The 20,837-nt window shown below is 46.6% G+C and overlaps 1 protein-coding gene across 14 annotated transcripts in view; it reads left to right on the forward strand.

Moving 5' to 3' along the window:
* The window catches only part of SGMS1 (sphingomyelin synthase 1), a 271,961-nt gene that overhangs the window by 88,979 nt on the left and 162,145 nt on the right, over positions 1-20,837 (forward strand). The gene's annotated exons all lie outside the window — the stretch shown is intronic.

Below are 20,837 nucleotides of genomic sequence, written 5' to 3' on the forward strand. Positions count from 1 at the left end.
ATGGGACTGCGCTCTTCCTGGTGCTGGTTGCTTGGCATCCTGAAACACAATTCCCATTTCTGTGTACATATGCAAACAGGAGAGTGCTTCATGTTGCTTGTTTTCAGGCTGGATAAGAAGGGTATATTGCACATAGCATTCTGCAGGTTACATTTACTCAGTTGTGTTGTTCACATTCACTTGTTGCATGTGAACCTGGGGGGCTCAGTCGGTGAAGCATCTGCCTTCAGCTCAGGTCATGAGGCCGGGGTCCTGGGATCGAGCTCCACATCGGGCTCCCTGCTCAGCGGGGAGCCTGCTTCTCCCTCTGCACTGCCCCCCTCCCCCCCGGCTTGTGTTCTCTCTCTCACAAAAATAAATAAATAAAATCTTCTAAAAAAATCTGTCACATTTTATCTGTTGCTCCACTTCCTTCCAAAATTGGGTATTTTGTTGCCAGTCTAATGGGTATAAGATAGTATATCACTTGGTCTTAGTTTGCATTTTCCTGATTAATAGTGAGGTTGAGCATTTTTCTTTTTAGTATACTTTGGAGAACAGAGTTTGTGATTTTAATGTAGACAAAATTTTCAGTCTTTTATTGTATGGCTAATGGCGCTTTTCTTCATTTCTGTTTTTTTTTTTTTGGTTTTGTTTTTTGAAATACTGTCTAATACTCCCTTAACTATATGTGTTTGGTTCATTTTCATTGCTAATCTTTTTTTTGTTTGTTTTGATTGATTGATTAAATTTTTGTTGATTTGTGTTCTCATTCAGTGTTCTTTTCTCTGAGGGTTTGGAATGCATTCCGTTTCTGTCCTTCTGTGATTACCCTGAAAGTACGCTGTGCATGCTTCACGGTTTTGAAGTCCATCCGTAGTTAAGGTGTTGCTCTTCCCTCTCAGAATAGTATGAAACTTGTAGGACACCTAGTGAACAGTGTCTCCTTCTGTTCTCATGCCTTCCTTTCTGTGTTTCAGTTCTGTGTTTTGCCGGACACGTCAGACTATGGTTACCCGTTAGAGATGCTATGTTTAATTTCATATGTCCACCATGTCTTGCGTCTCTTCCCTTCTTCCATCCTGTACCTTTCCCCTGGTGAGAGGTGCCTCCTTCAGAATTGTCTTCCCTCAGAATCACTGGGTGGTAGCTTCTCTCGACTTTGGTTTATGTGAACATGTGTTCATGTTGCTGTCCCAGTTCTTAGCTGACAGCCACTGTCTGGCAGCATCGTGAACATACTGCTCATCGTCCTACGGCTTTCGTTGTTGCTCTTGGGAAACCACAGTAGGTCTTTCATCGTCATTCTTTGGTAAATGGCTTAGCTTATTTTGAGATCACTTACTTGTCATCGGGGCCCTGCAGTCTCCCTGCCCTGTGTCTGTGTGCAGCTTTCTGGTTTTTATACTGTTTGTATTTGCTGTGTGTCGTGTATCTGTAGATTCATACCATTCATTGGCTCTGAAAATTTCCCAGCTATTAATGCTCTGAACGCTGTCTCTCTCCCCTCACTCTTATTTGCTCCTTCTGGTTTTGATAAGTAGATGTTAGAGCTTCTCTTTTTCTTCTCTGTGTCTTTTAATTTGTAATTGGTACTTTCTTCCCTGTCCTTTTTTTCTGTTTGATTTTAGGTAATTTCTTAAGATTTAGCTTCCAGTTCAGTACTTTTCTCTTCAGTGGTGTTGAATTTTTTATTTAACACATCCTTTGAGTTTTTAATTTCAATGATTATATTTCTTAATATTTTTTAAAAGTATTTAATTTATTTGAGAGAGAGAGAGCATGAGCAGAGTGAGAGGGAGAAGCAGGCTACCCACTGAGCAGGGAGCCTGATGATGGGCTCGATCCCAGGACCCTGGGATTATGACCTGAGCCGAAGGCAGATGCTTAACCACCTGAGCCACTGAGGCCCCCTATTTCTTCATCTTGAAAAGCTCAATTTCTGCTTCCAATCTGCTGAATATATTTAGTGGTGTCTTTTTTTGCTTGCTCATTTTTTTTCCACCTCCATCTTTCATATCTGTAAGCAACACCAAAGAGAGTGTTCCATATTCTGTATCGGATAATGCCAGTAAATCTGTGTTTGTGGCTTGTTACCTAGTGTCCATGGTGAGCTTTGATTGTGTGCTCATATTTGTTTGATAATCATATGGCAGAATCCTGAGGTCTTGTTGAAATTTGTGTGTGTTTGTCCTCGGAGCCGGGGGGTGCTACAGAGTCAGGACCATGTTCGTTTCCTTTGGGAATCCTGGTCTCTGGTTGGCTTTTCCCTCCCTGCAGAAAGCGGAGGGTCTGGATGCCCCATCCCATTGCTGGTATTCACCTGGCCTCCACAGCAACTGCTGCTCTCTTCTTTGCTCAGATTTCAGTGCGCTGTCCCTGCCGTGTCTTCCTGGTGTTTGTTTCTCTAGCTGGAGCTAGCCAGTGTCCTAGAAAGTATTCCCAAAATTAATTTATTCAGAACCTAATTCCAGCATAGCAGATGGGCCCTTCAAATACCTAGTCCACCGTAATTACTAAATTAGTAGTACCCAAGCAATACTTCACAGTCAGTTTTCTGTATGTGCCCTTTATCAATTTTCTTCAACTCTTAGAACTTTACTGGTACATTACTTTGTTTTACCCATGGCTACAGGCCAGCACGGTAGCGATCTCCTTGAGAGCTCGCTAAACCATATCGACACTCACATCACATACTATGGCCTTAAACTTTTGCCTGTGTTGGGTTGTTTGGTTTTTTTCCTAGTTAATCTACTAATGCACTAATTCTGGTTAATTTACTAACATTCCCTTCTTTGGAAATTCAAATCTCTACTTTTGGAATAACTCATAAGCACAGAGTTCTTATTCACTGCTCCTTTCTTTTGCTTCTCCGTGTTTACTGTTAGAGTGTCATTTTTCTTTTTATCCAGAATCCTGGGTATAAAAGATTTAGTTGTGGATCTCTGCCTGTGGATGCCTTTCTCCCTCACGCGGAGTGCAGAAAACAGGTGTTTACCGTTGTGAATTAGAAGAGGCATTGTCTCCCCAAACCCCCCTGTCCTTACATTGCACGTCCCCTTAATCGGCACAGAAAACAGCATGTCTTTGATCTGTAAAACGTCAAGTTGCCTTGGGCATCAGCACATGAAAACAGGTTTTGTTTCAAAATGGATGCCAACCGAGATTGCTTCATAGTTTTTTAATTCATTCTGCAGCAGAATCATCACCTGTGGGCCGCCGCACTCTGACAGGTGTGTGTGGGTTACAGCTTTGGCATGGGAGTGCTGTGGGAGGCGTGTCTGCTCCGGAACATCTTCATGCTCTGTAGGTTGCAGGGAGGATTTTTGTAACACCAGTGTAATCATAAAAAGGCAGGCACTGGAAACATTCTCGGGAAACGCTGCGCTCCGTGGCTAGAAATACTCTGAAGGAGTGGCTCTGTGCTTTTCCTTGGAAACCAGAAGCATCAGATGATTCTGTGGCTTTTCCTCCCGTGGACAGCAGTTACGTAGTCTGTGTCCTCATGTTTTGGGTTCTTGTTGGCTGTCAGTTCAGGCGCTAGGGAAGGTTTTCGCTTTCCAAGTGGTGTGGTTAGCTGAGCACTCCAGAAACTTCTCCCGGGGAGCGGGGCAGGAGATGCAGAAGAGCTGAGGAGCTGCCAGGGGTGGCCGGTGCTTCCCGAGGAGCCACCGTGCAGGAGCGCACGCTGCCTGAGCGCGCGGAGAGGGATCGAATCCCTGTTCTGTCCCTTGTTCCTGGGCCCGGGCAGTGACTGGGTAGAGCGGCCGCTGGCCCTTTGGACTTACCCATTCTCCTCTTTCACGGTGAACATGTGTCCTTGGGAGGCTGAGATTTGGATCATTAGCATGATTTTAACACAGTCACCCGAATGCAGTTTCTTGCTGCGAAGTCTGGACTCTGGTCCTATCAGAGCGATGCAGAGAGACAGCCCAGGAACGCGGGCTCTCACGTCCTTCTCAGGGAGGGTGTGAAGAACTGGGTTTGACAGTCTTGTCAGGACGAGTCTGCTCACCAGGCCCCGTCGTGTGACCCCGAGCAGTGCTTTGCGGCACGTCGTGCCCCATGCCCCGTGTCTCATGACCTTGGCCCTAACTGGGCTTGTCTAGACCATGAATGGTTGGCTTCTCCTCTGACTCAGCACGGGACACTTGGCCATTCATAACATTTTCCTCCTTTCCCACATGAGGTAATGAACTTGTCTATTTCTAAATAAGGTTTTGAAAAGCAGGCTTATTTTTGGCACCTTCTTCTCTAACTTGACCTCCCTCCCACTCAGCAAATTCACATCCAAATGCTTGTTGTCATACCCTTTATTTGATGCCCACAGAAATGCCCACAGAATGACTTTTATTTGTCTTTTTCTCAGTCGGGGTGTACGGGGGTTGACAGCATGGCCTAGAGGGAGTCATACTAGGTTCATCGGTAGCCAGACAACCTGAGTTCAAGCTGAAGTTCTGTTCACAGTCGTTATGACTTTGGTTGATGACTTAGCTTTTTCCGGGTTTTATTTTCCCACCTAATAACTACCTTAATCTGTTCATGTGCTGGAACAGTAGTTCTCAAATGTTTTGCTCTTAAGAAACCCTTTATACTCTTAAATACAATTGAGGGCCCCAAAGAGCTTCGCTTATGTGCGTTGTATCTCGCATTTTACCGTAGGCAGAAAAATGGCCCCCAAAGATGTCCCCATCCTAATGCCCAGAACCTGTGAATATGTTACCTTATTACATGGCAAGAGAGATTGCAGATGTGCTTAAGTTAAGGATCTTGAGATGGGGAGAGGATCCTGAATGATCTGGTGTAACCAGGTAATCACCAGGGTCCCTATAAGGGGAGGCAGGAGGGAGTCAGGAGGATGGAAGGCAGAGATTGAAGTCTTGCCGTTGCTGGAAGGGAGGGGCTCATGAGCCAAGGAGCCCAGGCGTCCTCTGGGAAAGGCCAGGGGGGAGCTCAGTTCTACCAACACCTTCATGCTGGCCCCATAAGACTTGTTCTTTGACTTCTGACCTCCAGAACTATAAAATAATTTGTGTTTTTTTAAGCCATCATTTAATTAAGTTATATTTAAATTTAAAATATTTTAAGCTGCCATTGAATTAAATTTAAATTTAAAAAGATAATTCATTTAAAAATAATGAACCATTATAGGTTGGCATAAATTACTTTTTTGGGGAAAATAAGATTTTCTAACTAGTAGTGAGAAGACTAGCACTGCTTTACATTTTATAAATCTCTTTAATTCTGCCTTAATAGGAGACAGCTGGATGCTCACACCACTTCTGCCTTCAGTCTGTTGTGGTATCAGATGCCACGTAGCCTCTAAAAACTCCCCCGTATGCTCACGAGAGAGTGAGCATTAAAGAGGCAAATCGTATCTTAGTGTTATTATTAAAATAGTTTTGGCCCCATGGATTACCTAAAAGGGGTGTGGGGTCTCCCAGGGGTCCCCAGACCCACTTTGGGAACTTCCAGGCTAGAATGTCGCCCCATGGCCACACCTAGCTGCAGAAGACACTGGGAGCTATGGTCCTTATGTTAGGCGCCAGTTACAAAAGTGGGGGTTCTGTTATTAAGAAAGAAAGGGAGAATGGACACTAAGGGATATTTAGGAGCCTCAAATTCTTATTATATCGGAGTTCGATGCACATAGTAGGTAGATAATCACCAAAATGTTGGTTTCTGTTCTTGCCAGGAAAGATGGGCATTTCGCTTCAACTGCATCCTTTAGAAATACCTATGACAGGGCACAGTGGTCCGTAGGCAGAGCATAATTGCAGTGAATTGCATTTTTAGCATTTGTAGATAAATTATCTAAGACATCTTTTGTTTGGTGCTCACAGGCAGCTTTTTGATATCTTGTTTGGGTCTTTTGAACTTAACAATATGCTTCCTTTCCTTGGGTAGGAGGAAATGTGGAATTGAAATGAGATTCAGACTAGCTTTGATTCATAGTTATTCTTCGTGGGTTTGAAAATACGGGGGCGTGACATTTCCTCTGGGTCATTCTGTAAACAGTTCCTACTGATCCCTGGCAGTGTTCCGTGGCCGAGGAATAACCCAGTTCCAGTTTCTGATGTGAAAGAGCAGTTAGGAATATGTGTGCCCCCAAGCTTATATTTTTAAAAGATGCGTACAAATACAGTTAAAATGGTTGGGGCTTAAGTGGCTTAATTTTGAGCTTAATATAAGGCTCAGTATCGATCTCACTAATTGATGACTGTGTTTAATGCATTCTTAGCGCTGTCCTCATCTTTAAGTCAATTATTGTAATACGTTTTGGGCTAGTGAGAGCTTGGGAGATACTTTTACATCTTAATGTGTGGTCTTGAACTATAATCCCAAACCCCTGGGGTGGGAGCAACCTTGTGTCTTTCACGCCTTGGATTGTCCATTTGCCAGATGAACTGGCCGGGAAGGGGAGTTTTGGCGTGGGATGGAGGGCAGTGCAGAAGCGGCATAGATGGTAACTTTAGAGCCTAGAGCACATGTCGGGGGAAGGTGCCCTTGTCGGGGAGCCCCACCGGGGTGGGTGCTTTGGGGGCCAGAGGCCCACACCGGTGTCTGGTGAGCTTTCTGAGCTGGAGCTGAGAAGAGCAATTTTCTTTGCTTCGCTGTTTTTCAGTGGAATCCGTAGTGAAAACAGAGAGACTGAAAGCACTTTGGTGTAACTTGAACTTGTGGGACCGGAGACCTGCCGGTCCTTAGCAACTTGCATCGCACAGCTCAGGGTCTTCAGCACCCAGCATCGTCATGATAGCATTGGTTACCCGTGATTGGGCACGATAGAGAAATTGTAAATGAAACCAGTGGAAGGGTGACCCATTAGTTTTTGAATATATTTCGGGCATGATTACCTGGTGGTTCTCCACGCCACACCAGCTATCCCTGAGATTCGCTGGGTCTTCCAGAAGGGGAGAGTGTGTCTGGCTGCTGTGCCCTCCCCTCTTCTCTTCAGGGGGCTTACGGTCATGACCACCGGTCCCCGGTCTGCCGACGGGCGGCAAAAATCACAGTGCTAGCTAAGAGAAGGCTGTGGTTACAAGCCGTGTAGTGATTTATTCCAACAGCTAGTGGTTTTGAAAGTATGGGCTGTAATAATTTTCTGATACTTTCAAATAATTGTAATACAATTAAGATTGCAAAAGAAATAGTGTTTTGACGTGGGAGTGCCTACCGTAATTAGTAAACGTGAATGCATTCTATGTGTAGGAGGCCCGACTAGTTCAGGGCCAAGAGCAGGGTCTTAATGTGTCTCCCCAGCTCCTCAGCGTTTCTAACGGCTTCATTCACGACTGCCCCAAACTGGGAAACACTCAATCCTCCTTCAGCTAGTGGTGGGCGCGTGAGCTGGGACGTCTGTCAACGGAATGCTAACTCAGCAGTTACAGGGACACACAGTTATTGGAATGAGTCTCATGTGCATTATACGTTTTGGGAAAGAAGCCAAACTCAAAAAGGTACATCCTGTGTGCCTCTCCAGGGTCCATGCTGTGTGATCCCACGTCTCATGACGTTCTGGACAAGGCTGGAGGACAAGGTCAGAAGACAGATGAGTGGTCGTGAGCGGGCAGGGAGGATGGACTTACAGAGGGCATAGGGAGCTCTTTGGAATGAATGAAATGTTCTGTATCTTGACGGTGGAGCTGATTACATGACTCTGTGGTTTGGACAAAAGTCAGAGAGCTGTGCCCTGAAAAAGATGGGTTCCTGCATAAATTACGCCTGAGTAGATCTAACTTTAAGACGAAAACAGCGCCAGCAACAAAAATAAATAATTAACGACGAGCTTTGGTTTAACACCCACGAGGATGGCCGTGTCTGCCGCTTGTCTGTGATTGGATGGGATGCACTGGGTCCTCCGTTGTACAGGGCGGCTCATCGGGATGCCGCAGTGTAGCCTCTTGGGGACTCTGGACTCGAGCCATTCCCACAGAGGTGGGTGCTCTAGTATTTGTTAGACCCGGAGGTTAAAACAGCTTCTGCTGGAGCGTTAGCGGAGACAGTTGGAGGCACGCGTCACTGTGTGAACATTTAATCAGGTGTCACTCTGTCTCTTCTCCGGGCTCCTTCGATGCTAAAAGTGTCATTAATAGGGGGCCTGGGTGGCTCAGTCGTTAAGCGTCTGCCTTCGGCTCAGGTCATGCTCTCAGGGTCCTGGGATCGAGCCCCACATCAGCGAGGGCTCCCCACTCAGCAAGGAGTCTGCTTGCTCCCCCTGCTTGTGTGCTCTCTCTCTCTCTCTCTCTCTCTCTCTCTCTCTCTCGCAAATAAATAAATAAATAAATAAAATCTTTAAAAAAAAGTGTCATTAATAGAGCAGATGAGGTTTTGCATTGTTTTCCATCTCAGCCGTAACTGTGCTGTGATCTCCCCACCCCCCACGGATTACAAAATGTCCCGTTAGGTTCAGTGTGGTGGGAGGAGGGAGGGCTGATCTCAGTGCGACTGCCTGTAGTCTAATTTAAATATAACTCCCAAGAGTTGGCAGCCAGAACTGGAAGATTCAGACGGGAAATTAGAAGATCTGGAGCTGTGAAGCAGTGTCTCTTGATAATCAACAGCCTTTGTAAATCAAAGTCAGAAGCTGATTTTGAAAGGAGATTTACACTGAACGCTTGGCTGTGATTTCAGGGAGTGACAGGTCCAGGGCCTGCTGGCGAAGCAGACAGGTGGGTAATGCCTATCGGATGACAACAGGTTTTTCCCAGCAGAAGACTCCTCGTTAATTTGAAACTGGTGCTTCCTATATTGATTTGGCATTAGTGCAATCCAGTAATCATTTCTGTCAGGCAAGCCCTTACTAATCATCCTCCTGTTAGGAGGGAGCGGTTGGTTGGTGCAGGCCCTGGTCCGGGAGCTCCCCATCCCCCAGGCTCCGCCAGGCCCCGCACAGCCCCGTAAATCCCGCCACGGCGGAGAGCCCGGGGGAGGAGGCCCAGACCCGAGGGGTGACCGCTTGAGGTGGGCCTTGTTGTGTAGGTAGGATTTGGTCTGGTGCAGGAAAGAAAGCCGGGGCCGTTCAGGCAAAAGGAGCTGAGTGCTGTGGGGAAGACTTTTATTATTTTTTTTTTATTAATTTTTTTCTCCAACTTCATTGAGAAATATGAAAGCTCTTGCGGTCAGGGAGTCATAACCTGAACACTGGGCAAAGAATTTCTTCCTTCCCTCTGTGCCTACCTAAGAGTTAAAATAAAAGCATTGCATTTATAGTAAATATTCAGAGTGTCCAAAAAGATATAAAATTATGTCATTTACCGCCTTTTTTCCTCCGCATCTGTTTCTCTTGCTGTCGTCCTTAACTACCATAACATTTATGTTGTGAAGCACACATGGATTATCTTATGCTTCTGTGGATCAGGAGCCCGATGTGGGTCTCACACTGGGTTAAAATCAACCTGTCAGAGGCTTCAGGTCTTGCCCGCCTTCTGCCACTTTTCTTTGGTTTGTGGCCTCTTCCTCCATTGTGTCTGTGACCACTCCTCTGTCATCAAACCCAGGACAGCGTCTCTGATTTTAAGGACCCATATGATTAGATAGGGCCCACTGGAGAATCCTGGATACTCATGCCACCTTAGTATCCTCAATTGATCCCATCTGCAAAGCCCCTTTTGCCGTGTGAGCTAATATATTTACAATCCCGGGGGGTGGGGTTAGGATGTGAACATGGGGGCATTACTTTGCCCCCTATCTCCTCCCACCCTTCTTTATTTTCCCTCCCTGCTGGTATACTATTTGGACACCAAAGCTAGTATACAAAATTTATTTTTATCCATTTGATCAGTATGTCAAGTTGTATACCTTAAACTTCATTCCTTTTATTAGCACCCACCTTTAAAGCTCGACAAGAGTATTCTAGTTAGCTGGTATTACTTTTTTTTTTTTGAAGGTCACAACCAATGCTGAAGTGACCGTCATCGGACGTATATCCTGACATATTTTTCCACACATGTCCGTAGGAAAGATAGACTGAATTGCTGGAATAAAAGTGTCCGTGGGTTGTTAATGTTGAAAGAGGACTGTGAGGGATTAATCAAAGGGCAGAGGAATATTGATGAAGAGAGGGAGTTCTTCAAGCGCGTTAGGGAAGGAAGCAAGCATTCACTTACGGTTTATTTTGTGCCGTTCACGTGCTAGTGGACTGACTTCCTCTTTCTCATTTGCTGTCTCACTGTGACACGGGCGAGCTGTTGTTGACCCGTTTGTTGAGGAGGGAAGTGAGCCGTCGAGGCTCAGTCCGCAGACCGCAACCGACCTGCCAACGCTGGGGACACCGTCCGTGTCAAGGACGCTGGGGGCCCCTTCTGTACCCTACATCTCGGTCCTCAAGTGTGGGCAGCAGAATGATGGGTCTTTTAATTCTCCTAGATTGTTACGCTCTTTAAATGTTTGAGGGGCTCTTATGGACATTCTTATGTGATTTTTACTTAAAAACTCACCGGATGAGCAACTCTGTTTTTTTTTTTCCCTTAAACTTTATTTATTTAAGTCATCTCTACACCCAGCATGGAGCTCCAGCTCATGACACGGAGATCAAGAGCCGCATGCTCCACCGACTGAGCCAGCCAGGCGCCCCATGGTTATGGTTTTAGGTAGAGCATTGCCCACGGCACCCTGTGTGGTCCGAAGCCCGAGGTGGCCAGGGGCTCTTGGCTGAGTGGCTGGGCTGGGGGCTTGTGCCGGGGTGGGGGTGGGGGGGCATCCCTGATGGGATCTGCCGTGGGGCTTCAGCTGGCCCCATCCAGTCTCCCTCTGAGCCGCGGTCTGGAGCCCCTGGTCAGAACAGAAGTTCTCCTGGGAGGTGCCACTTGGGCACTTAGTGTATTGGGGTCAAAGCCCCTGAGGATGGCATGAGACCATTTAGGCCCGTTGCTCCAAGAGAGCCCTAAGCACACACCACTGCCAGCGTGGTCTGGCCTGGCAGGCCCTGTGGTGGCTGGTGGCCGTGAGCCAGCTAATTTGGGGAAGAGTGAGAGGCGGTTGGATGCCACAGTAAACTGATTTGGGTACAGGTGACCCCCCCCGGCTCAGGCCTTCCTCCCCTCTCTTGTACAGAAGGGATCGTGCGAGCAAAATTGTGTTGATTGCCACTCCCGAGGGAGCAGTGTTCTGGACAGGAAGCGTCAGGGCCCTGGCTGGTTCCCCCTCGAGCACGGCTGGCCGGGGCCCAGGGCCTTGGTGTCCCCAGGCTTCGGGCTCAGCAGGGCTGCATGGGCGTGCAGGGTAGGGGCTGCCTGTGCAGGCTCAACCCAGGGGCAGCTGCAAGAAAGGAGAGGGATAAGGTCCTTCTGTTTTGCTTTGGCTCCTCTCTAGAAGCTTCCGTAGGGTCTTCATAATGTTACAGGGTTCCTTAGGTCAGCTAGACGTGGGGTGTGTATGCTGAGGGTCTCAGGGACCTCCTGCGAGGGGAGGTCCTGACGGAGGGACAGGGATGGAGCCTTCGGCTGTGTGACCTCGTGCAGGTCACGGCCGTTCTCTGGGCCCGTCAGCGGGGGCCTTGGGCTCGAGCAGCGGAGCCTGCACTTGGTAAAGCCCCTTGCGGTATGGGGACACCGCGCGCCTATCACCGTGCTTTGCCGAGATTTTGGAGTCTGACAGGGCTGCTTCTGGTTCGTGGGTCGCAGCAGTTAAGAGCTCTGCGAGCCTGAGCTCGTGACGTCCTCGTCTTCCCTGCTGGTCCGAGGGGGGTCGGGTCATGTGGCTCTTGCAGGGGTGCAGTTGGGGTAAGCGGGCACACGTGCGAGCAACACACTTGGCCTGGTTGGTGTCCAGCTGGCGGATGGAGGCTGCCACTCACGTGGGAACCGCGGGCTGTGTGCAGGTGTTTTATGTCCTGCTGGAGTGAGTGGCTCCCCTAGCTCTGATTTTTTAAAAGTCTGATAACTGTGTACTGGCAGGACGTCCTGTCCCCCCAGGGCCTGCTGTTCCTCCAGCTCCTTTTCACTGGCTCCTGGAGGACTGTCTGTCCTGGGCTGTGAGGCTCCAGGAGTGGACACTTCTGCTTGCTGGGCTTCCCGTGACAGGCTGACCCTGTCACATGCAGTGAAACTGAGAGCAGACCCACTTGGGACCTCGTTATTTCACCACGGCCTGTTACTAGGACCGGAGGGCGCGAGGCGTAGACGACACAGTGGGAAAATGCAACAGTGCGTTCTCCTGGACAGAGAGCACAGGGGAGCTAAGGCGAAGGCGAAGTCTCTTCCCAAGTAGTTTTTGAACTCTGCTGTTTTTGAGGCACTGGAGATGCCAGAGTGAGTTCAGCCGAGGTGGTTCTTGCCATGGAAATGGTTGGGAGCTTCCTGGGGCGGGGCAGATCTTGAGTCGCAGAAACGGGGCATCGGAGGTGTGTACTGTACGATCTGCAGGGATGCGGGTCAGGAAAGCCACCTGGCAGCGACTGTGAACTGCAGGGATGACAGGGAGGGATGCTGGGGAGGTGGGGAAGGTCTCCCCAGGCTGAAGGGACACCAGCAAAGGCCCTGGGGCAGAAAGGAGCTAGGCACGTTAGAGAAGCTGAAGGAAGGCTAGTGAGCTCTGGGAAGGGCGGGGGGTGCGGCAGGAATGATCAGAGAGGCGGGCAGGGCTGGCCTGTGCCTGCAGGGTCTGGACATGAAGGAGGGTCCAGATTTCATTCCAGAGAGCCGTGGGAACCATGGAGCTGTTTAGAGAAGGCCGTGATACGGTTACACGTGCCTTAATTTTAAAAAATGACCCTGGCTTCTTAGTGCATAGGCATGGGGGCCGGGAACCTGAAGGACAAGGGGAGACAGGTGTAGAGCTTCTGCGGTCATCCAGGCTTGTGAAGACAAGGCCTTGTGTTGCTCAGGGAGGGACTGGAGATGAACATGGAGGAGGTACAGTCTACATGACCAGCTGATTGGATGGGGAGATGCGGAGCTGCCAGGGGAGGGGTGGCGCCATCTGGGCAGAGAGAAAATTGGGGCATTTGTGGTTTGGATGGGGGAGTGTCTGCTGCACATTCTCCTTCCCCTTTGGGGACATGCTCCCCTTGGATATCGTGTGGCTTTGCTCCCCATCTCCCTGGGGGCTCTGCTCGGAGGGCCCCTTACGGGGAAGCCCGTTGGGACCACAGCGGCCACATCTGTCCTGCCCCTGCTCGGTCTTGCTTGCTGGCCAGTGAGGGCTGACCAACAGCTTGTTGGTTCTTTGCTTACAGTACTTACATCCTCTAGCGGGATGTGAGCTTCTTGAGGGCAGGGGTTTTTAATCTGTGTTATTCCGGTTGTGTCCACAGCATCGAGGACAGTGCCTGGCACATAGAAGGCCGTCCGTAAGTACTTGTGGAAGGAATCGTGACTTTGATTTGGCTTCTGGTTTTTGTATCCTTTTCAAACTTGATTGACTTGTAATTAACCTCAGGCCAGAAATAGGTGGGCGGTGGGGGGGTGATATTTTGATACTCTACTGCTCATTTGATATGTCAAGACTTTTTTTTAAAGCAGGATGAGGAGAAACTTTTTTTTTTTAATTCAGTGTTAGGTTAGACGTGATCAAAGAAAGCAACCACGAAAATGTTGGAATATCACGTATTTTTGGTTCTATACTAGTGATTTGTAGGCACCTAGCTCTCAGTCTGATATATTGTTCAGATTTGGGGGCTAAATTACAGCACCTTACACTTCCTCTAAGCTAATTGCTAGTTTTTCTTGGAGGGTCCATTGGCCTTTGATGCCTCCTTTATACTTCCTGGGGAAAGGTATGGAGGCTAGGATCAAAACTCCCTGAAAGAGAAATCTGAGAGGAGCACAGGATAAAAACCTTCTGTTAGAGAGATTATCGGTGGATCTCTGGGTCGCTACATAGCTAGCAGTTTGAAAGGACTGAGAGCTCAGAAATGTTTTCCTAAATCGTTACGACTTTTTGGGAATCAATCAACTGCTATTCCTTGTGAAACAGGAGCAGGATCTATGCTGCGAAAGAGGAGGCAGTGTATGGAATGGTTCTGAGAGTGTAGCTGTCGGAGCATGAACACCCCCCTGCCCGCCTTCATCCACTGGTTGTGTAACCCTGAACAAGTCACGTAACCCATTTCTCTAAAATGGGCACCACCAAAATTGTATTATGATTTGAGCGGTTGGGAGAAGACAAATACTCATTATTGTTACCATTTATAAGCTAACATAATTGATGCTCTTTTGCTAAGTGGAATTTAAAGGTGGAATGGTCTTAAAGAGAGCTAAGTGTTATGGTGTATCATTGGTCCAATCCAGTGTTCCCCAAATTTGCCTGAGCATAAGAATCTCCTCGGGGTGCTTGTTAAAAGTAGAGATTCTCAGGCACCACCCAGGCTTGCTGAATCAGATCTCCAGAGGAGGGGCCTGGGAATCTTGCTAGGTGGGCAGGGTGGTGACACACTGGGATTTTGTGAGCCCGTTCTTGGTTGCAAAATTCTGCCTGGTGGATTCCAGATATGTGTTTATACTTGTCAGATTGTGTCCCAATTTTTAGACAGGAAATACGGTCACTGTTCATATAGGCCATCTCATTCAGAATCTTCCTTAATCAGAGCAGATAGAACATGTTTCTGGGTTCCCAGGAACATGAGAGGATGTGTAGTTGTGGTGTTGGTGTAACTTACTCAGCTTTCTTGGCCTTCGTTCTTTCTCTTTGTAAAACCTGTATGATCTTAATAACTTGCCATGTTAAATACATAGAGCAACAGAGTCAGTATATCCTGACAGCTGTCTGTCCTCCTGAGTCTCTGCGGCCTCAGTCACTCTGGGCTGTCAGGATGACAGTGACTATGGAACAGTAAATGCACATGGAGGTGACCCCCAGGCTTTGTTCGTCAGCGGCCAGGCCAGCAGCTTTGTGCTTTTCCTCCTCTGACGGCTGGAAACCAGGAAGGAACGTTTCACTTGACTGCACTTAGGACAGCATGTTCTTAATCAACTGTTTTGGAAAAACAGCATTTTGTTGTTCTCACACAAGCCCGCAAGTTCATTTCCCCTCTCTGCCCAGGCAGTAGCTAAATCATTTCCCTCTCAGTGACAAAGGCAGATGAGCATCTGAGACTTTTACTCAGAGGGCTGAGCCTTCTGCAGACCTCTGGGAGGAGTATAGGACTCTCATTTTTCAGTAAGGTGGCACTCCCCACCCAGCTGGGGCTCGGGTGGTAGTTCTCTCACAGGATTTTAGGAAGAGTTGAAGAATTTCTCCGGCAGCCATTGTTTGTATGGGCCTTGGTTTCATGCTGATCTTTTACTTCACCTTATTTCAGGTTGGACTCAGCTGTATCCATTTGAATTATCTTGGGAGAAATTGATTTGTGCTGAGAATCTTATTTGGATGCTAAGTTCATTTTCACACCTGTGACAGATCACTTTTTGGAGCTTTTGTTAAGATCGCAAAGTTGATGTATATTTATAAATTTGCACATTTTTACTTCCTTAGAAAAAGTTTGTGAGTTCTTGAGGGCATCTGCCTAAATACATTGAAAGTGAAGGATCTGGAGATTGAAAGACAAGTATTTCTTCCTTTTTTCCCCTGCCCTCATGTTCTCAGGTGACAAAGTTTTGGCTCTGCACAGTATCAAGTAGCAGAATGCTAAAATTTTAGTGAATTTAAAAACAACTCGTCAGGAAAATGTGAAATGTGGGCAGGTATTTGTTGGTCTGTGGACAAGCCTGAAGGACGAAGCCTTCCAGTTAGAAAGGGCCGGAGGTGGGTCCGTGTGCGATGTTGGCTTGCTTGTCTCTCATGGGCAGATAGCAGGAAGCAGGTCCTCAGTGGGGACTCTCCCCTAACCCTCTTGGGGATTACAGGGTGAGCCTAGGCCTAGCACAGCTTTCCTTCCCGGCTTTTCTTGCTGGTCTGGCTTTCTCTTGCTTTCCTTATTTGTAAATCATCTTGGTGTGGGGAAAAGCCGGAGGTGGAAATTCAGTCATGTGTTATAGGCAGGAGAGCTGATGACAGGTGAGTGGTTCTGTTCAGTCATAGCTGCAGATGGAGGTCCTGTGAAGCGCGTTAGACATCTCTATGTTGCACGTACAGTTCTTGGAAATAAAGACACGGTCTCTGTCCACAAAGCAAGCCCTCTGCCCAAAGGAACAAATTTAAGAAAACCCCAAAACCCAATTCCTCTCTTCCCCAAGCAAACACACGTACAACAAAAATGGACAATGAAGCCAGATGTGCAACTCTAATTTCATTAAGTACCCATACTTAAAATCGTAAGCGTTTATGTAATTACGTCTAATCATCTAAGAAATTAGTTCTAAGATTTTTTTGTTTAAGGTTTTAATGATGCCATGCTTTTGAATATCTCACCACATTGTCTGACGTCTTTGAAAGTGGGGTTCCTATTTCAGCCTCCTTTGGAAACTTGTGTGGCACCAAACACAGGACAGAGCACCTTACCAGGTTTTAGAGACGACTTGTTGAATTGCACTGAAGCATGACTCAGTCCATCTGTGTGGGTGGAATTAGGCTCTGCTTGCTTGTGGGTGTCCACATATTCATGATGTTTATTTACAAGCTGTTTTAGCTCAAGAAATGCCTGCTAATTTTTCTCTGTCTGTGTGTGAATCATAGAATTATCTCTGTAAATTAATTTCCTTAATTAACCCAGAGAAGAGGGAAAACTCAAACATGTTTCATTAAGGGCTCTGCTTAGGATAATTAAAACAATGTAACAAAGTACCTTTGTATATAATACACAATTTTGTCTAAAAATGATGTATAAAACATGTACTTGTCAGTAGTTGCCACTTAATTTTCAGATAATTTAGGACCCTGTTTTCATTTGTGTTAGAATGGTAGAATTTGTAGGGGCGCCTGGGTGGCTCAGTTGGTTAAGCGTCTGCCTTTGGCTCACGTCATGATCTCGGGGTCCTGGGATCGAGCCCCACATCGGGCTCCCTGTTCAGTGGGGAGTCTGCTTCTCACTCTCTCTCTGCCCCTTGCCCTGCTCCTGTTTTCTCTAAGAAATAAATAAAACCTTAAAAAGAAAAGCAAAGCAGATTGGATTTACAGAAGAGATGAGACCTATTGGATTTTATTCTACTCTTCCCTTCCCTATTACCTCTGTTGATGTATTTTTATCTTTGTAGATTGGGGAATTCAGTAAGTAGGAAGTGTCTTACTTTTTTAAAGTAAGGTTTAGGGGCACCTGGGTGGCTCAGTTGGTTAAGTGTCTGCCTATGGCTCAGGTCATGATCCCAGGGTCCTGGGATTGAGTCTCGCATCGGGCTCCTTGCTCAGCAGGGAGTCTGCTCCTCCCTCTGCGCCTCTCCTCATGCTGTCTCTTTCTCTCTCTCACAAATAAATAAAAACCAGGAAAAAAAAAAAAGGAATCGTAGAATTGTAGGCAAGATTCCTTCCCTGGGTCCCTTCCTCAGCATTGAAGGCCCATCCTGGGAGGTGCTGTGATGGACAAGGAAGAGGGGCTTCCCTTGGTGCAGGAATGGGGGCCGAGGCCAGGCACGTTTGGGTAAGTATAGGTGTTCTTACCAGAGCACAAGTCACAAGAGAGGAAGACAAGAGATGACTCTGGCAAGGCTGGGTTACTCTGTGCAGATTCTGGCTGTCTGCAGAGAAGGCTTGACTTACTCTTTGTGCTCTAAGTAGGAAGTGACGAGGCCCAGTTTCTGCTGGGGGAAGACCTCTTCTGCACTGTGCTGGCTAGAGGACTGGAGTTCCCAGCCCTCCCTGAGCCTGTCTCTGCTTCATTCCCCTGGAAGCACTGGTCACCAGGGCACAAAGTGTATCTTTATTTATTTGCTTGCCCACTGCCTGCCTTTCGTCCGTCCTCAAGAACAGGGATGTCGGTTTCCCCACTGCCATCTCCAGTATCGCCAGAATGCCTGGCAAGTAACAGGTTCTCAGCAAATATTGATTAACCAATCAACTGCAGAGGTCAGTTTCTGAGATTAAAGTATGTCATTGTTCTCCCCACTAATTTAGTAATTGATTTAGAGAGGGAAAATTAGTATCAGTTCAGTGTGGAAACTGGACAACAGCTTAAACAGGGGGTCAAAGTTAACATCACCAGTGAGGGCCGGTGGGTATCACGTGGCCCTGGATGTGATGATGTTAGGTCATACCCCAGCCAAGAACGTGGCATCGGAATGGGATCCCGAGGAAACACTGGACGCACAAAGGATATGCTCTGAAATAACTGGTCAGTGTCACCGTGGGCTGTCTTAGGATTGGTCAAGGAGTTCTTCCAAAAACAGGTTGATTTCCCATGCTAAATCTTGAACCAACAGTGAAAGATGAAAAGTTACATACCCATATACCATAGTTACTGAAATTAGAAAGCGATTTAAAGCATTTTAACGCAACAGTGGTTGAAACAGTTTCTGGCTAAACCCAAACTAATGCCATTATCAGGGCATCTCTGTGTTTCCCACTTCTTTGGGTTCATGGGAGAAAGAGGTTAACATGAGCTTACAAAGATGGAAAGCTGGCGACGGTGCAGAAACCCAAAGCCAGCATCATGATTACAGTTTTGGAGTGTTATCTTACATGAACATTTCTCTATGCGTCAAAATTTTAAGGAGTAATTTAAATGCATTGTAATATTAATGGGATCTGAATCAGAATCCCTATGAGATTAAAAGTGTTAATAACCATAAAGTGCTTAGAAAAATGCCCGGTGCACACATACACATAAGGGGTCTAGAAGTGTTTTCCATGGTGAATTAGCACCCTTTCAGTTAAACTTTTATTTTTAAATCCATTTCTATTTATTTGATTTGCTTAAAGGTGAAGTACACGTATATCAGCCTCAGGTTCCCAAATATTTTATATTTAACTGTGAGTTATTAGTAAATTCATAGGAACAGAACTAACAGCACTTATTTGGTGGGGGTTTGCGTTAAATGATTTCTGTCTTCCCCTCAAGTTCTGTGAATTTATAAGAGATGCCAGATAAAGGTGCAAAATAAAAGATCCCCAGATAGGCTTGTTTCTTTAATACAGGACTTGATTTAGTCAAAGCCACACATTTGAAAGAGCCATCTGACATTGACTCTTTAATTTATTAACTGAGAGAACAGAGAGAAACAATCTTGTCTCACAATGTTCTCTACCTTTCTGCTATAACTAGATTAGATATAATTTAAAATAGGTGACAAGTTCTCATCACCACTTCAATGACAGCTTTGAGGCTTGAGGAGAAAATGTGTGAATTACACAGAACAGGCTTACTGCATCAACGGGAGGAAAGGATATGCAGGTATAAAATGCTAACTATGAGATCTTTTTGTGATCTACGTTTTGGTGGCATTCTGGTAGTCACGAACCATTCCCCTCGTCCTCGTCACCTGTCCTTCTTTCAGTGCTGGTGAGGCCTGGGCCAAGTGCATAATCCAGTTCTGTAATGTAATTCTCCCGACATCTTCTAGAAGTGAGTGTTTCATAGATGAGTAATTTATGAGCTCAATTTCATTAATGAGTAAACTGAAGTTGAGAAAAGGCACTTTACCTGTCTCAGAAGTGGTACTTTCAGATTGGAATACAGGGTGATTTTGTGTCCAAAGTTTTCTGTTTTTGTTTTTTGGGGGTTTTGGTTTGTTTTTTAAATCTTAGCTGTTCTGTGAAAATTATCTCTCAGAATTACTTCTCAGCATACTCATGAGAAACAGGTTTGCTAACATTCTTAACTGCATAAGTGAGACAAAAATTTAGTTCAATTAACCAGTTTTTAAAGTTTGAAAAATCAAGCATTTGCATTAGGATGGCTACTGTAAACCAACCAACCCAGAAAATGTAAATGTGGGTGAGACTGTGGAGAGATCCCAGAACCTCAAGCTACGATGATGGGCATGGAATGGGGTTCGCTCACTCCCTGGATGAGGGACTTTGCCCAGACCTGGGGGCTGTGCTGTGAGTGTTGGTTCGTGGGGAGTCTGAAGCTCCTGAGGGATTTGCAACTTACTGGAGCCAAAGAACCGTGTTGTTGCTCTGGTTTCCATGTGTACATGGGTGTCACCCATTCATGGGACATTTCTCTGCCAACTTCTTGCTTGTTAACCTATTGTGGGTGGGTGGGGGGTTTAAGCTTACTCGTATCTATGCATTTCTGCAAATGCAAACATTGTTTGCTACTTTTCACCATCTCTCCAATGTCACATCTCATGAGGGTGTGAGGATGTTCAAAGAAACTGGTTTAGGGTTGTTTTAATTGCTTGGTTATATATTTCAGCATTTAACCTGGAGTTTGGAAGCTGGGCTTTGTTTTAATCCTCTAGACTGTTTATTGTGGGACGCACCTGGAAACCTCTGCGTGTACCATGCCTCAGTAGTCAATGCCATTAGTAGGTCTTTTTTTTTTTCTTTTTTTTAAGCAAGACAAAACACTAGTTTGCAGGTTGGTTTTGAAGACCCATTTGCTAAAATGTCAATATCACTAATGAATAGACCCTACCTTTTAATTAATTAATTTTTACTAATTGTCCTTGTCACTGGTGATTGGGGGTGGGGGCCGTTGCTGAGCTTTTGAAAGTGTGTAGCTGGGTTCTAGTGTGGTCTTGAGCGGCCATGGAGTGGGAGCACCACTTAGCACCTATTAGCCATTAGCCCTGCACTGAGGTACTAGAGCTAACATGCACTGAACCGCTACTCAGCAGCTCAGTCTTATGGATGAGGACACCGAAGAGGTTAAGCTGAGCACATGGTGGGGGGGCTCAGACTTCGTAAGTGTAGGGCCAGGATATGAACGTGGGCAGTTACTCCAAGCCCCCATCGTGGTATCACAGAAAGAACCCTGGGAGGTAGATGACCGTATTTCCAGTTTACCTGTGAGGAGCTTGAGGTTCAGAATGAAATGATGTAACCATAGTTCATTAAAGGGCACCCAGCTCCTGAGAAACCATGTGGTCTGAAACCTGGAT

Source organism: Phoca vitulina, unplaced genomic scaffold (assembly GCF_004348235.1).
Source record: "Phoca vitulina isolate PV1807 unplaced genomic scaffold, GSC_HSeal_1.0 scaffold43, whole genome shotgun sequence".
NCBI classification, from domain to species: domain Eukaryota; kingdom Metazoa; phylum Chordata; class Mammalia; order Carnivora; family Phocidae; genus Phoca; species Phoca vitulina.